The following is a 17,451-nucleotide window of genomic DNA, read 5'->3' on the forward strand; positions in this document are numbered from 1 at the left end:
GCCAACGGGCACCCCCCGCACCCTCCCCCGCTCCACCGCCGCCACCAATGATATTTTCAAGTAACAAATTTGAACATATTTTTTAAAAAATTATTACTGTTTTTATAAAAAAATTACTCTTATGATTTAAACAAGTTTGAACATATTTAAACACAAATAAATATAAAAAACAGCATTTAAAATGCATAAAAAATATTGGGGAGCCTGGGAATCGAACCCAATACCTGCTGGTGTGTGTGCTGCGTGCTGACCAGTCGGGCTAGTGGGTGGGTTCTGTTGTAGATAGGGTTAGGTTGTAGATAGGGCTAGTGGGCTAGATTAAAACAAAATTCTAATGGTGCACCGAGGGGGGGTGCGCCATTAGAATAGTCGTACTTATGGCGCACGGGAGGGTGGTGCGCCATTAGAAAGCTTCCCCCCCACACTAAATCCCCAATCTCTCTAATCTCTCCCCTGCCTCATCGATCTCACCCGTTGCTCCCCGTGTTCGCCGTCCCCCTCGCCGCCCCCTCGCCTCCTTCACCGTCCCCGAGCCGAGGGCCGCCTCCCTCGCCGCCTCCCTCGCCGTCCCTGAGCTGAGCGCCGCCTCCCTCGTCGTCCCCGAGCCGAGTGCCCTCGAGGTCCTCCCGCCCAAGCGCCCCCTCCCCCCGCGGCCCCGCCCGCGCCCTCGACGTGCTCGCCGTCCAACACCGCGCGGCCTGCCCAGGAGGACCGTCGCCGTCTTCCTCTTCGACTACGAGGACCCGGACGAGCTCGGACGCCCAGGAGGACCGCCACCACTCGACGCCCTCGACCGCGCGGCCTGCCCAGGAGGACCGCCACCACTCGACGCCGAATTCGCGCCGCCTCGACTAGCTCCGGCTGCCCTGAGTTGCCCTCGACCTCCCAAGTGTGCACCCGAGCCGCTTCCCCCTCTTCCCCCTCTTTATTTCCTTCTGTTGTGTTCTAGGGTTGGGGGTTGGAGAAATTTGGACAAGGAAAGGGGGTTGGAGAATTAAGTAGCTAGGGTTTTCCAAATGTTCAAATCTCTGAGCTTGCATTTAGATGCATTTTAGAGGATACTAGTCTCAACTAAGCATCCGCCTAGAGATTCTTTCTTTAAGTAGCTAGGCTCAATTAGTGAATTGTCCAGTGAGTTTGGATTCATGCAACAATATGAAACAAAAAAGATATATACAATCAAATGACTATCTGAATGAAGTAACTCAATTAGCAAAATCTGCATAGCCCTTGCGTTTGGCTCTATGAATGAGCAAACGAATTTCCTGCTTGAAGATTACTCTACAAATATAACCTTGGATCTTTAGCTTTGAGAATTAAGTCATTTCTGGTCAGCCAAATTGCCCGTGCAGCTAAGATAATTATCTCCATGGCAAATTTATGTGGCTGAGCTATCTTCAAGTTTTATAACTGATCTTGGTTGCTACCCTGCACAGTAGACCATCCAGGGCATAGATAATGCCAACAAGCCTTAGCAAACACCCTCCCCCTTTTACCATGAGGTTCTCAATTCAGTGAGTTTGCAGTTTCATACCCTCTGTTCTGATGTGGTGGCTAAATAATAAAACTAGTCATGCCTAATCTAGGAATTCCAGTGTTGACATGTTCACTAAAGGTTGATTGTTAATGCTCAAATGTCTACTTGGAAGAGAATGCATGATTCATTCATTCGTGGGTACTTGCACGGTTTGGTGCACTGTAAGTGGTAGTTCAGAACTCAGTTTGAAGTAAGTACCATGACATGAATCAAAAAACATATACGGTGGGAAAAATAAAATGGCAGAAACCTGGGAGGTTCTGGTTTGTTGTATCTCCACCAGTTTGGGTTGGTGAATGTGGATGATATTTTTATCCCGTGAACTCATTGTACTGCTACAAGAATTTGGTATCATCGTGGTGTAATTTTGTTTTTGTTAGATAGTGGCTACACTAATCTAGAGTGATACAATTTTCCTTCCCATTTGGTATCATCATGTTCAGTGTATACAGTTATAACATCATGTGTGTTTTTTAAGTCTGTTTACAGCTCTAGTACACTTCTCTTACACTTACTGAGGACTTGTATTTGCTACTGTTGTGTTGTTGTTCCTATACTGTAATTGCTTCAGCGCACACTATCATGACTTAATGTTTACAATAGTTGTTTTCTTTGTGTCCAATAGTCAGTGTATATTTTTCTTCAGAGGTAACTGGTCAAATGTTCAGTGTGTATGTCTGAACTTGAATGTTGCAATGCTGTTTTCTTCAGAGGCTACTGTCAAAAACTTGAGCTACTGTCTTGCAAAGATGATGATCATCTTGCTAGTTTGCTGGGTTTTGTCTCCGACAATTGTGTCGTGATGAATTTGCAGGTACACCAAGAGGCCCTTGAGTTTGCCAAAATGTCGATTAACTTCCATTCCGGCAAATTCGGGTACTCCATATGTCCTATTTTCAGCAAAGGTCATGCTAAAATTTTCCGTGAATTTTAGCATGACTTTGCTAAAAATAGGACATATGGGGTACTTGCGACTAATGCATGGGCTGGGGTATCTAGGTACTTAGTTAAGTAGGATCAACTGCCCTGCCATTCTTGCTGCATTAAACTATAGGTGGCAATAGAGCCAAGTGATTAGGCCCAACTTAGAATTCTCCTTAGCATCGATAAACTCTAGATGATAAACCCAACATAGGTGGCAATAGAGCCAAGTGATTAGTGCCAAGTGAGTAGGCCCAACCTAGGGTGCCTCGGCATCGATAAACCCTAAATGATGAAAACTTAACTTGGCTGCCCCGGATGCCTCGGTGTCGATGAGAACCTAAATGATGTATGCTTAGGCTTTTAGGGTGCCTCGGCGTCGACAAACCCTAAATGATGAAAGCTTTGACCAAACTTTTTTCCTATTTAGAGCGAAACATGGCCCACAACGATGAGGCCGGTGGTTCAGGCGGCAAGCAATTCTGGGAGCTGTCCCAGGAGATGGAGGAACAACCTCACCGCTATGAGGACGCTGCGGAAGACACCGATCTTGATTACACAACCCCTAGTGGCGTCGGGGATGACACCACTGATGGTGCCGCTGAGGATGCCACCACTGATGATGGCGGCACGCACACAGATGGCAGCCAACCGAAGAAGCAAAGGAAGGACCGAAGCCCGAATGCGCTCCACACCCTCAAGGAGGAATTCACTCAAGTGGACTCCGACGGGAATCCAACGGAGCCCAAACATATAGTCAAGGGGTACTCGGTTCAGCTCGGGTGCATTCTCCGGAGCACCGTCTCGATCAACACCGAGAACCTTAGGCATAAGGACCGAGGGAATTTGCGCAACCTCCTCTTCACGAAGCTGCACGAATGATACAAGTTCCCCGCCGAATTTGAAAACACACGCCTCTCAGGGAATAAAGTGAACAGTGTCGCCCTCACGAAGATGAGCACGGCCGTGTCTACTTGGAGAAGCGCGGTGAAGAGAATGATTGATAAAGGTGATAGTTATGAGAAGATCAAGGCGAAATATCCTTTGATGAGCGAAGATGAGTACAAGGAGTTCAAGATCAAGTGAGAGAGCAGTGCAACCTCCGAATCAAGTTAGTGGGGGAAAGAAATGCGGGAGTTGAACTTAGGGGAACACAAACTCGGTCCCGGTGGTTACAGAGTGGCGGAGCCTATATGGGACAAGGAGGACGCGGAGCGTGCCGAGCAAGGCCTACCGCCCCGCTTCGAGCAATACAGCGGTAACAAGCAGACCAGGAACTATGTCAGGGCCCGGTACAAGGAGGACCCGATAACAAAGGAGCTTACCACGGATCCAAAGACCAGGGCGCTTGAGGTTGTTCTGGTAAGGAATACACCCCCGCGTAATTAGCTCCATATGGTTGCACTCTAATTAATCCCAATATTTCTAAATGGTTCACGTTCCTTTCGCAGGACACTGAAAGCAGTAGCGCAGGGTCGTCTCAGAGCTCCCCTTTCGACATCCCTTTAAATAGGGCGTTGAACATAATGAAAAACAAGGATAAGCTCACTAAGCCGATGTCAGCTGGTCGTGTGGCCGGCAAAGGCTTGTCCACAAAATGGGGGTCATACTATACCGCTAGTGTGCGGAGGGAGAAAAATACTAGCTCGGAAAGCTAGACGCGCGAGGTTGAAGAACTCAAGGCATAAGTGGCATGGATTCTGGAGCTTGTCCAAGAGCAAGTGAAACAACAACTGGGAACGAAGCTCAACGCCATGGTGCCTACGTTGATTCATGGGCTGACGACGTGGATTGCGGGCTGCCAACAGGGGCCTCCCCCGGTTCCCAGCTTCACGGCCAGCAACTCGCACAGCGTGCAGGCGGCGCCATTGGTGTCTCCGGTGGCGGCGCCATTGGTGTCTCCGACGGAGGCGGTATTCATGTCTCCGGCGCCGACACGGGCATTGGAGCTTAATGCACCCGGGTGTACGCCGGCCGGCACCTCGCCAGCAAGCGCCCCCTCCGTCAGTTGCACGCCCGCCATTGGCGGTGCCTCGACATTAGCCGAGCTCGACGGCATCACGGTAACTAAGCCTCTCGGCCGATGACTTCATCTCCTTGCCTTTGACTGGGCATCCCTGACGCCCTGTACATGTTTTCGTAGGGCGCAGCCGACATTCCTTGCACTCTTTTGCACTTCGTGGGCGCCGAGTTGGTCGATGTTGCCAAGGGCAGAATCGTTCAACCGGGCAACCGCATGTTCCACGGTAGTCCGATGGCACCCATAGTGTATAGGGTTGAAGTGGTTCGGGTGCTGCCAGGCTGCGACGAGTTGTTACCTCCGATTCGACCCGCTGGGGCCGATGAAGAAGATGAGATGACCCTCAGCGCCTACGTAAAATGGCCCCTGCTTTGGCCGAAGAGCCAGATTCATTTGGGGGCGGGGGACGCCACCCCGCAGACAAGACCGCCAGTCGTGCCAGCGCCAAGCCATGGCAAGAACGCCGCAACGCTGTCGGACCTGCCGGACAGCCCTATGGCACAGGATCCGGACGGAGACGACAACGACGACGGTACATTTACCAAAGTTGATAAGTACTTTGTCGAACATGGGTACGCTGATGAGTTCTGCGGGCCTCTTTCTCAAGAACCCAACCAAGACGACCGCGATCTAGCTGGTACGGCGGAGAAATCCAATTGCAACAGGCGTCGTCTGGCGTTCAGTTCTCAGGACACGCCTCCAGCTCCCGCCTTCACCAAGCCTCAGATAGCTGAGGTGCGAAATATTATCAGCCCCAACACGCTCAAGAAGGCGGTCTGTGAGCAGAACTCGGTCCCATTACAGGAGATCAAGAAGAAGGGACGGAAGCGAAAGACTAACAAGGGCGCCGGTGCGAGCCAGCCGGCACCGAGTTCGATCCGTGCTCAGGATGGGCCACCTTCACCTAAGGATATCTCGAGGAGGGTGCATGTGGCGGGTAGGGTGATGCTACCGCCAAATATGCTGAATGTTGCAACCGGTGCTATGCGAGTCTGCACGACAGTGTTCTTTCTTTGGAGAAGCAGCGTCTCAGAGAGAATGATGTGTCATACCCAGTTTTTGTGGCCAAGGTGCCAGAGGGAAAGGGCTTTGTGGATGGCGACATCGAGGGTACGATCGTCCTGCAGTTTGATGACATCTTTGCTATGTTTAACCTTCATCCGCTGCACTACACCTTCGTTCGGCTGTTTTCGCTGAGTATGGAGATGCGGATCATTAGAGACAATACCCCAGACATCGTGATAGTGGACCCCTTCTACATGCGTGCCAAGCACTTGAGCAGCACTGGGGACCGCCAAGTTGCGAGTTCACACCTCGAAGGCGTCATTCTGGCAAACCCAGATAAGGATAACCTCCTTGTGGCTTACTTTCCCGAGTAAGTCATCCCTTAACCGCCCCGTAACATATGATTTCTTAGATTTCGATCATTCTTTTTTTTCTCTAACATTCCATGTTCTGTGCAGTGACACACATTGCACACTCATCCTCTTAAGCCCGAAATATTCCATGGCCACATATTTCGACCCGAACCGTAACTCCAAGATAGACTACACAAATGTCAAGAAAGTTCTTGATGATGTTCTCCCCGGCTATGCCAAATTTGGAGGCACCTTCACCAGGGCAGTTCGTAAGTACGGCAAGCACACCTTCTCACACAATACGAATTTCTGCTGCGTCAAGCAGCCACCTGGCAGTCAGAAGGATGCCTACTATGCCCTCCATCACATGCGGGCGATCGTAAGGGACCATCATCACCTTCTACTACCAGATAGTCTCAAAGATTGGGCTGCGAGGTTGTCGGCAACCCAGGACGTGGACCTCAGACAAGAATTCTTTCGCATCCAGTCGGAGTTTGCGGACATCATGCATCAAGATGTCCTTCATACCTCGGGGCAGTTCTACCTCAGATATCAACCGTCCAACAATGAGATGGATGGAACGCTACAAATGCAGGGTGACAACGACCGCGATTTCATGACCATCACGACACACGACGGCTTCATCCACGCTCTTGTCCGATGAGTCGAGTCGAAAGTAGTGGTGTATAGTTCTGAAACATTGATTGGCTCATGTTGTAATTAAACTTTAATGAATTCGTATGTCTCTTTGGTTTGGACAGTCATTCAACTTAGATGTAATCGATGCTATTTATTAGTAGGATCATGAATCGTGCTATTAATGTCTTGCTTTTCTCTTCCGATCCTTTTGTTGCATACTTACATATTGCTTATGTATTGTCTGTTGTCTGTTGTTTGGCTTGTGCATAGAGATGTCATCGTATGTCGTGTACAACGGTAAGGTTCCCGAAGAGTACGACGACTGGGAGGAGTGTCGGAGACAGGTTCACTGTTTCAGCGGTAACAGTTACAAAGGGTACACCACTAGGGCGGAGGCCGAATCTAGATACGCCCGCTATCTAGCGGGAGAGAGGAGGGAGCATTGGAGGAACCGGATGAAGACCAGTTTGATCGCGATGATGCTCATCGTGATGACCGCAGCTCTCTTTTATGTGATGGTAGTTTAGATGATCGATATCGACTTGTAATGTGAAGACAAACTCGATACTCGCGGTCTTCAGACTTGTAATGTTTTATCTTTGTTCGGTCTTTTGAACTTGGAGACCAATATGATGAATTGTATTCAGAGACTAATCTTCTATTGTATTCGATGAATCTGCTGTTGCTGTGTGCTGCTATCTATATTCTGTCCAATAATATATTTTTTTAACCTGTGCAAAAATTAGAAAAGCAAAAAAAACCAAATATTCATACTAATGGCGCATCAAGGCAGAGTGCGCCATTAGTATCCCAAAGGATACTAATGGCGCATCAAGGCAGAGTGCGCCATTAGTATGACAAAGCACATGGTTACATATGGCCCCCTGGGAGGCATACGAATGGCGCATGGAGTTACATACTAATGGCGCACTGCTTGGTGCGCCATTAGTATACCAGATACTAATGGCGCACCAGTGGTGCGCCATTAGTAAAAAATTCTAGTGGCGTGCTACTAATGGCGCATCGGTAGTGCGCCATTAGTAGGCAAAACTGGTGTGCCATTAGTAGGCTTTTTCCTAGTAGTGATGACGGCACTACGGGATCTGGTACACATCCTGCACACCTGTATAACCTTGTAAGTATCTGTCCTCCGGTACAACATCAAGGTCGATTCCTCTTATTTGATCAACCATTCGCCGTGTCAAAAATGCAGAGGGGAATGCAAGGAGCACAAGGCCTGCACATCCAAGCAAGTGGTAACATGGACTTGTACATGGAACATCCCAAGTGCAAGCAGAGCTGCAGTGAGCCTGTACAACGAGCTAGCGTAAGTCCATGTATTTCATTTAATTCGTACTAGCATTCGTGTATGATTTGTGTGCAGTGGCGGATCCACGAATTCAAGTTACCAGGGGCGAACATTTAACTTAAAAAATACAAAGGCACTTGCACTCCGGAAACCAACATAACTTGAGAAATGTGAAGCTACATGCACTTTGAAAACCAGCTAATGATCCAAAGTAGTTCAGATTATAAACACTAAATGATGCAAGCACCAAAAAAACACAAAATGCAACATGGTGGACTACAAACATGGTCTGTACCTGCTTGAATTATTCGTTCTCTGGATGAAAATATCAAAGTGTAATTGCACCTATAACCAGTGCGCAAACTGCATATCAATATATCTATCATACACAAGTATGCCAATAGTTTCAAACAATGGATTAGAAAAGTATTTATGCTATGTTGTCATGATACGGAGACTTTCTGGTAGATGGCCTCGACGTTTCCTCAAGCTATGAAAATGCACTATAATTTGCTTGTCATCAATGCCTGCAAATCTCTGTCTCTCTCAACATAGCAGATCATCATTATACACTAAATCCTTCAATGAGCTTCCAAAATGCTTACATTTGATCCCTCATTAGACACTATATGTTCATCACCAGGAGCATGTAAAATGTATGCATCAAATCCTTCATTAGTAGTCTGTTCATTAGACACTTCAGGCCCAAGAACAACAAGAGCTTGTATGTTTGCACTGGAAACTTGATTAGATACATCAGATTCAGTCAGTTCAGTATTGATTGGGGAATTATAAAATAATTAGAAATTGGTTTCATTTCCTCATAGATTCCCTACATACAAGCAATTATACAACACCATCAGGTTTAACTATTGGCCAGAAATTGAAGAGTTGAATTAGATATAATCAGGGATGTGATGTACCTGCTCGTTGCGCATGCTACTCTCGCAAGCTGCGACTGTCCGTTTGCGCAAGCTCGATGCCATGCCCGTGTTGCTGCCGCTGCCTCCCACGCAGGCTACACCCAGGGTTGGATCTTCATCTTGTTGTCCTTCCGTTCGCTTGAAGCCCGGCGACCGCCCTCCAACGAGGGCGCGAGGAAGTGCTATGTCGGTCTGCCCAACGGCGGCTAGGTTAGGAGTGAACCAGACTGGAGGCTGGAGCGAATGAATTGGGATTTTTCCTGCTGGTGATCAATATGGGAGGCGCTCGTTTGGACCGCGAGCCTGCTATAGGCCTGCCTTGCACTTATGTTATTGGCCCATCCAAATTGAAACATTTTTCTTCATTTTTTACATTGCCTGCTCATGCGTTGGGACGAACAAAGCTAGCCTGGGCCAACCTGGACGACTCAAACTAGGTGCGCACTTTCCAGCCACCTAAGGCGGCCGCCCATACTAGCCCCTATGGTGGCGTCGCCCCTGTTTGCGTGTATGATTGGGTAGTGAAAAATATTCCAGTGGCGCTTTTGATTTACCCACAGAATGGTTGAATTGCTTGTTTCTATGAACTGAGTTCGCCAATAATGTGAAGGATGCCAGTCTTTTCATCCTATTGCAGATTGCTTAGATCTCGATATGCCAAAAGTAATTGCATGAAATATACAGTAAAAGCCAGTGTGATGTGCGTGGCTACAACTAGTTTGACTACACGTCCTCATATAACATATCAAGGACACACCATCTTACCAGATTAACCATTCGACTTACGAATGCAGTGTGGGAAGAAAGAAGTATTGGGAATGTGTATCCAAACAATTGATGCCATGGACTCCTTCGTACAACCTTGTAAGCGAAAAAGAAGTTGCAGTGTGCCTGTACAAAGAACTAGCGCAAGTTCAGTTACCTGCTTCTCGGAATTTTAGTTAGCCACTTATTGCAAAATTGTTCAATTATGTTGCTTGGCTTAATTTAGTTTGCTACTGATTACATAATGCCATAGCCTGTTAATCCTATTGTAGACTGCACCTATCTATGTGTTTGATACTTACTATTAAGAATTACCTGTTTTCCTTAACTTAAATAGCTACTTGTTTGTTTCACTGCTTTGCTACTGCAACAGCGGGTTACAATGATGTTAATAACTACTTTTCAGCATCCAATTGAAACTCTTTAATTACTTGTTTATTTAACTGGTTTGCTGTTATAACTCCCAGTTGAGATGTTTTGCTAACTTCAAATTTTCTAAATCCAATCGGAACTTTAATGGCAAAACAGGTTAGCCCAAGATCAAAGAGCGAGGTCCCCATGGACGTTGCATCATCCCACAACAGTGGCACTAGCCTAATCGTGCATTATGAAATTCCAATTGCTGATGCTCTAGAGGCTAAACTAGTGGTAGAAAGAGATTCTGCTTCTGCACTCAGAGAAGAAGTTGACATGTTGAGGAAGCAAACATCACAATCACAAGCAGTACTCAAGAAACCATTAAATATTTGGTGGATTTAAAAATGAAGCAAGCTGAGACTGACCAGATTGTTAAGGTCCTGAAGGAAAAAAGGAAATTAAATTCCTACTTGGTAAATCATAGGTGAAATGTTCTTTACATCGTTGAATAACCTTTGTGTTGTTTGTTCATGTAATCAATCAAACCATTTGTTTTAGAGATCATGTAATAATTGTTGTTTGTTTTTTTGTTTTTTGGTTTGTAATTTTATTTGAATACAAGTCTGTATTAATTGATAAGACTCGGAGACATTTCATTTGGATTGTTGTGCCAGACCTGCAAATATGCCAATCGGGCTTAATGTGCATTCAGCAATAATAGTAGTATAGATGGACCATAAGTGGCACGCATCGGAAAGGGCCAAGATGCTGGCTAAAAAAATGATGTTGTTGTAGCCAAAAAAAAGTACAGCGACCTGGCTTATGTATGTTAGTTGATATTATTGATCCATATACTCTATAAGTGTTTATATGTCTGTTAGTTCTGTACATTCTTGGTTGATTGACTCGGTATTTGAATCTTGATACATCGCTTGTGTACATATCTAAATGGGAGTACACATTATGCTGCATGTGACATTTGAGTTGGACATGAAGTGTTCCAAATATTCGAATTCACCTTAAACTGGATTCTTGCTTCTGAATTTGAGTATCGGCATTTGTAAACCATATTCATATATGACAGTGGAATACATCTTTGTCGTCCTTTTGAAGATATATAAAAACACATAGAATGATTTACAAATATTCATATAGGAATATAAAATGGATTCGTATTTAGTTGCCAGGGTAAACATGGATGCTTATTGTCCCAAAATTCGAAAGAAGCGGCAAAATGTCCACTCCCATGTCGGCTGCCCGAAGCCAGGTGTTTGGGAGATGGAAATTACTGTCTACCCATTACACGGACAATCCATCGGCCCGATTTCCACTGCTCTAAATAGGGGTAGGTTAGTAACTTCCATTAGACGTGACACGACCACCTCTGAGCCCATTCCGACATGGTGGGCGTCAAACATAGGCGGCAAAACACATTTGATTCAAGCTCATCCGAAAGACCTCTGTTTCTCCCTCCATTCCCCATTCATACACGGTAGGCAACAAAACAAACTCGACTCGACCGAAATCGATGTAGGCAAATATTTTCAATAGGGGCAGGTTTGTAACTTCACTCAAACGTGACACAACCGTCCTACCTCTCGGCCTCGTTCATACATCATGGGTGCCAACCATGGGCGCCAACCACCCTCTCCTCGCCCGAAATCGCTCTGGGCAAATATTTGTGAGATTTGAGATTACCGTCCTATCCCCAACCGAAGAGACATCCAAATTTTAAATGGGGGCTAAGTTCATAAGTTTCCCATATTTCAGACAGGCGCGTCCCAAAAACATGCTTCCCCATACCTCTCCCTCCATTTTCCCATTCATACACCGTCCGCGCTAGAAAACCATCCCCAGACTAGCCTCCGTCCGCCACCCCATCCATCGTCGCCATCCTCCACCATATCCATCGCCACCGTCCTCCACCATGCCGGAGCGCCTACCAACACCGCATCATCCACTGCTAGAGATGGACATTTCTCATCCACGGCAACGGATCAATAGCCTTGCATCGTGTCCTCTCGCTTCATCGGCGTCGTCGTCCTCTTTGCCGGGGACGCTCACACGACCTTCTCTTCCACCACAATGGGGCCTATCCCCCAATGCACCCGTCTACCATCGCAGATCTGCTTCAACGCCACCGACAGCCATCGCACCCCAGATGCCTACACGGAGCCGCAAGAGAGGTGGTACTTCATATCTCCTCAACTTCTTGATCTCAACCAGAAAATAGATCTTAACTTTGTTACTCTAATTTCTTTTTAGCTGTTAGAATTTAGTTCTTAGTTCGAAGTAAACAATGGATACTAAATATCATTTCTCCGGTTTGCAGCTTCAAATCTGTCATGGCACAGTCATAATACGGTTTAATTGATCATGCTTAGGGTTAATTGATCATGTTGGTTCCGTGGTGGTTTCTTTAATAGAAATCGGAGGGGAACCCCTCTTTTGCTAAAAAAATTATGCTTAGAGTTTCCCCCTTTTATGATCACTATACGATTAGAATACCTGCTTCGTGTCATAATAACACTGCTCCACCCATCAAGCTAAACAAGCTTAGTTGTTCAAATATGAATCTGATATCACTAAAACAGAGTCATTTAATTGGTCAGCTAAATGTTCCTAAATTAGTTTTGAAAATGCATGTTCGCCGCTCGGGTGTGTATCTCTACAGGGTGCCCATGATGGGCCGGCCCACCCTGGGATTTTGGGTCATCCCAGGCCCCGATTCCCCTCTGTTCTACTGTGCACTGCCGATCTCTACTCGCCCCCAGCCGCCTGCCTCGCCGGCGACTTGCCGTCCCCGGACGGCATGACTCTAGGAGGAGACGCCAGACTAATAGCAGGTCAGGAGCTGCTCGCCCAACAGCATCACCGCTGCCCAGGCGCGCCGCCGTGCCTACCTTCCCAGTCCGTTCAGGGTTCAGGCATGCAGCACCCACCAAACCAACCCGATTTATCCTGAGATACGTCCTCAACACTCAACAGCCACTCCTCATCACCCATTTTCTAATTGATTCATTACTCATTAGGTAGGACTGTCATTAGGGTTTGTTGTGTGCTCAGTGCTACCTACACTTAATGGTTCAGATGTATTTCAGTAATCTTTAGTACCTCTAAAGTTCACAGGGTTTTCAAAATTCCGGCCCTCAGAACAGACACTAGTCATTTTGGATTGTTGGTCGTAGTGACATTGACCCTGATTACTACTGCAAGCCAGGTTTATTGACAATTTTACTTGTCTTTCTTACTCATTCGATCTAATAACCAATTATTCACGTCGATTAGTTGCAAACAATAAGTGCTAAAGAAACTTCTTCATTCAGATTTTGGACGGTCTCTTACTGTAGTTACAATTCTGCATACTTGTCCTAGTAAGCTCACAAGTAAATGATTGATTCACTACATCTATGCTTGCCTTGTCATATTTGTTATCAATATTCTTTTAGGGTGGACCACCCTGTTTCTAAATACTGGAACCGTAGACATGAATGAATAGTATTTCTCTATGTGATCTCTTCCATCATATGTGAGCAACGAACACTGCATTTTATAGAAACAAAGTGTCATTTCTAGATTTTACATAGGTTTCGATCTTTTACATGGAATGCAATCTCCCTACTTGCTTTGTGTCGCACTACCAAAAGTCCACCCTTGAAGTTAAACACTATGCCACTCATAATTCCTTAGTTTATTTGTTCAAATACGAATTTCATATGATTCTAATGTTCCTACTTCAGTTTTGAAATGTGTGGCTGCCTGTTATAGAGACATAAGGGGTTTGTATTTCTGTGTGTGGTCTGGTCAGCACGGCTGGGGGGTGAACTTTGCATATGCAAGTGTTTATAGGGAGACACTCTTTGAGTTGAATCCGCAATGCATTCCATAGATAATCTGACTACTATTTATGTTTTCATGAATCTTAGATTCTGAACAGCATCATAATGATTATGAGCTTGCGTGCATGAAAAGAATAAAGCAGAACAATGCCATGGCTGTCAAACTTGGCATTAAGGGACTGAAATAAAGTCTGGATGCAATGCAATGCAAATGCTCTCCACCTACAGATTCATGCTCAGAATATGATCCTAACAGTGATTCTGAGTTAGAGGGAGACCTAAGTCAATGTAGCTCCCTAGTGGAGGAGTCATAGGAAGATGCCCTATCTTATTCACCCATCAAGGTGCTTGCTCTAACTTTCCAAGGTTACATTGGTCGCACATATATTGCAACTGATGCTTTGCATTGCTTCTACTTTGTTGAACTGACATTATCTTAGTTTACACATCGTGTATGTGAATACGCCCTGCCTATCCATTTTCAGTACATATTCCATCTGTCATGATACCATATTTATCCATTCAAATGTTGTTCTTGTGTATCAGACGTTCAAAAGGAAGAGGGCGATTGCTGATCATGGAGGAGCGCAAGCAAAGTATTTGGAAAAGGTAGTGGCACTTGATAAATCAAATAGCCCATTAGGTGTAGTTGCAATATCACCTGACCCACAAAACACCCCAACTCTAGCAGACTCTAGCCCTATTACACTAGTCATTTCTGATGCCCCAACTCAACAGACCCCAACTGCATCAAACAGTATGATTATGCCAGTTGACATAGCACCAGCTCTACGATGCAAAAACCCCATTCCAGCAAAGACTACACCAAATCCAGTTGCCAAATCCCTTTTCGAACCAGAGAAAGCCCCAATTGCGGCAAATAGGACCCCTGTTCCATTTCTTCCCAGTTTAGAAGACGAAGCTTATGTTGTTGTCAGGAACTTTGTGTGCATCTTTCCTTCATGGAAATATTATACCGCAGACACAGAACAATTTCCATTCTTCCTCCGCAACTTACGCGTAAGTAATGTACTAATGTTATTCATGGTCATTACTGCATATGTTTCTGCTGACAGAAGACACAAGATTTCATTCTTTTAAATAGGCGATGAGCAAACTGGATTGTGAAGACGAGTGAGGGTTGGTTGCTCTTTTCAAGCACTCGTTGATGAAGTATCGTTCCTACCTGAGGCAAGCGCACTTCAATGGCAAGCCTCTAAATGAAATTTCTGTAAAGTCTCCGGTGCTACATTTATCCGACGGTGACTGGTATAATCTTGTTACACATTGGTCTCGGCTACAGCGTAAGGTACTGTCTGTGATATCACATCACAATTTGAACTACATTTCTGCATTTGCCTTAATGTCTCACTTGTACTAAAATTGTTAGCAGAAGAACATTTGTTCTCAAGGGACCACAGAATCTCGCAACTATATTGCACACTGCATTGCTCTTGTGAGTACCTCTTTCCATGTATGACCATACTTACTTTCATAGATGTTTGGTTATGTAGCATCACTGCACATGTTAGCCTCGTAATCGTCCATTTGGTGGACATTATAAGATCCGTATGGACTCTTACATAAATTTAGAATCAACCCAATGCTTTTGAAGAAGTTTAGCTCTGCGGTCCTCTTGTAAGGACCGAACGTGGTCTATCAATGTACTTACATTAATAGCTACTCCCTCCATCTCATAATATAAGAACGTTTTGTATAGTACACCAGTGTTCAAAACACTCTTGTATTATGGGAAGAGGGATTGGTTCATTGTGTAGCATTCTGCATCTTATCTCCCTCGCCCACCATTTACTAAAAAAGATCAGATCTATATTTAATCTTACCAACAAGTAGAATACACAGACAATGCCAGTGCAGAAGTGTAGCCCATTGCTCTTGTCAGTACATTTTGTCCTGTAACGCTTGTACTTCCAGGGATTGGTAGTTGATTATGTAGCCTCAATCTGCATCTTATCTTCATTATCCTCTATCCCTTCCAGTATTATCATATCTATAATTACTCTCTACAAAATGTAGAGTACAGGCAATGCTTATGAAGAATATTATGTGCTGAAATTCTTGAGTATCCTTCCCTTGACATGGAGAAGGGCATTATAAAGCCGGTGTTAGCTGTTAATGTAAGTCAGTCGTTCTAAAGCCTTTATCCTCAACTGATGTTTAATTTGCTCATACTCCCTATCATTTACTGCTGTTTAGTTTGTTGCTTCTACCAAAATGCATGTTCGCAAGAACCGTAAGTTCTAAGTTTTATTTGTAAAACCAAATTCCTTATTCATACCATGCACATTACTTAGTACTCCCTATATGTATGCTTGTTTTTGTGGATCTATAATCCAGTGTGCGGTGAAGCAGCCCACGTTTGCACCTTGTCATCTCCTGTTTTATCTTACTGATGTGGCTGATGATATGAATAACATGCCATGCACATTAACCAAAATAGATACAATGATTTTATTTGCCCTTCATCCATGCTTGTTATGTTGACATGGTAATCCAGTAGTTTGGTGAAGCTCCCCGCATTATGAACAATACCAAATTATGCTATTGTTATTTTGAACTTACTCTTTATTTTCTAATTTGAAATTGGATGGAATTGACAGCACAGTTATCATCTTTGTTTATGCATGTGCAAAACCTGTCATCTCTCTGCTTTCAGGGTGATATGCCTGATGGCATGCACAAGTCTACTGAAGGCTATGAGACAAACCCAACATATATTGCAGCAAAGAAGGCAAAACATCCTGAAGATAACGAGACAACCCCAAAGTCTTGTCTTGATGCAGTGTTCAAGTTACTTGAGACTAGCAGTCAGACAAACTCATAGAATTCGTTGTCTGAATCAGTTCGACTTCTTCAGTCCCAAGTTCTAGCAGAAAGGCATTCTGCAACTCAACTTTGACTTGAAGTCCTATCTCAAAGAAATATTGCGGAGAACACAAATGAGAACCTCGTCGCTAAACAGCTACACCTGGAAGCTATGATCGACATGCTAGGCCGGTCTCACAGGCTTGCTTAGCAGCTTGCGCAGCATTTCCCCCGCAAGGCTAACCTTTCTTGAACTATCTTGGGAGTGGTCTCGGTTTAGTATTATTTTGTTACGCTGCAATGGTGCCTAGTTTTTGTAATCTACTTCTTCGTTGCGCTTTATGATCACTGGTGGCGAACTTCGATGCCCAATGGATGTAATATACCTTAAATCCTTTATTGTATAGTGTAGGTTTATTCTTAGTTACTATGCCGTAATTTCTTTATTGTATAGAGTATGATAGAGGCAAAGGTGTCCCGTCTTTCGATGAGATGGTGGATTTCGCTTTGGTGGAAGTCGACTTTGACGATCCGACTACGAACGTGCGAGGACGTCGCGCCTTAGCAATCGCTAAACCAACTCTGAGAGGTTATTGACCACGCCGGAGCATGATCAACCTGACCACGAGGGTCTGTTTCCTGCGAGCAAATGAAGAACAAGCAAGAAACTAAGATTGCAATCTGGATATTGCGAATATAAGATGAAAGCTTTATTGATCAACGTGGGGTTCTGTGACGCCTTTGTCTGGTCGTTGAACACAAACGAAGTACGCGAAGTTGCAGCTATGGCGAACTTTTAATCTAAACAAAACCCAAAGTCTAAACGATGCCCTAAGGGCTATATATATGGAGGAAGAGGGGGGAATTTCGTGGCCCTTGGTGGAGGGGTCCGAAATCAACCCTATCTCTTGTTTCCCCACACATACGGACTATAAAAATAGCCTATACTTATGTATT

The sequence above is a fragment of the Triticum dicoccoides genome, chromosome 2B (assembly GCF_002162155.2).
Source record: "Triticum dicoccoides isolate Atlit2015 ecotype Zavitan chromosome 2B, WEW_v2.0, whole genome shotgun sequence".
NCBI classification, from domain to species: Eukaryota; Viridiplantae; Streptophyta; class Magnoliopsida; order Poales; family Poaceae; genus Triticum; species Triticum dicoccoides.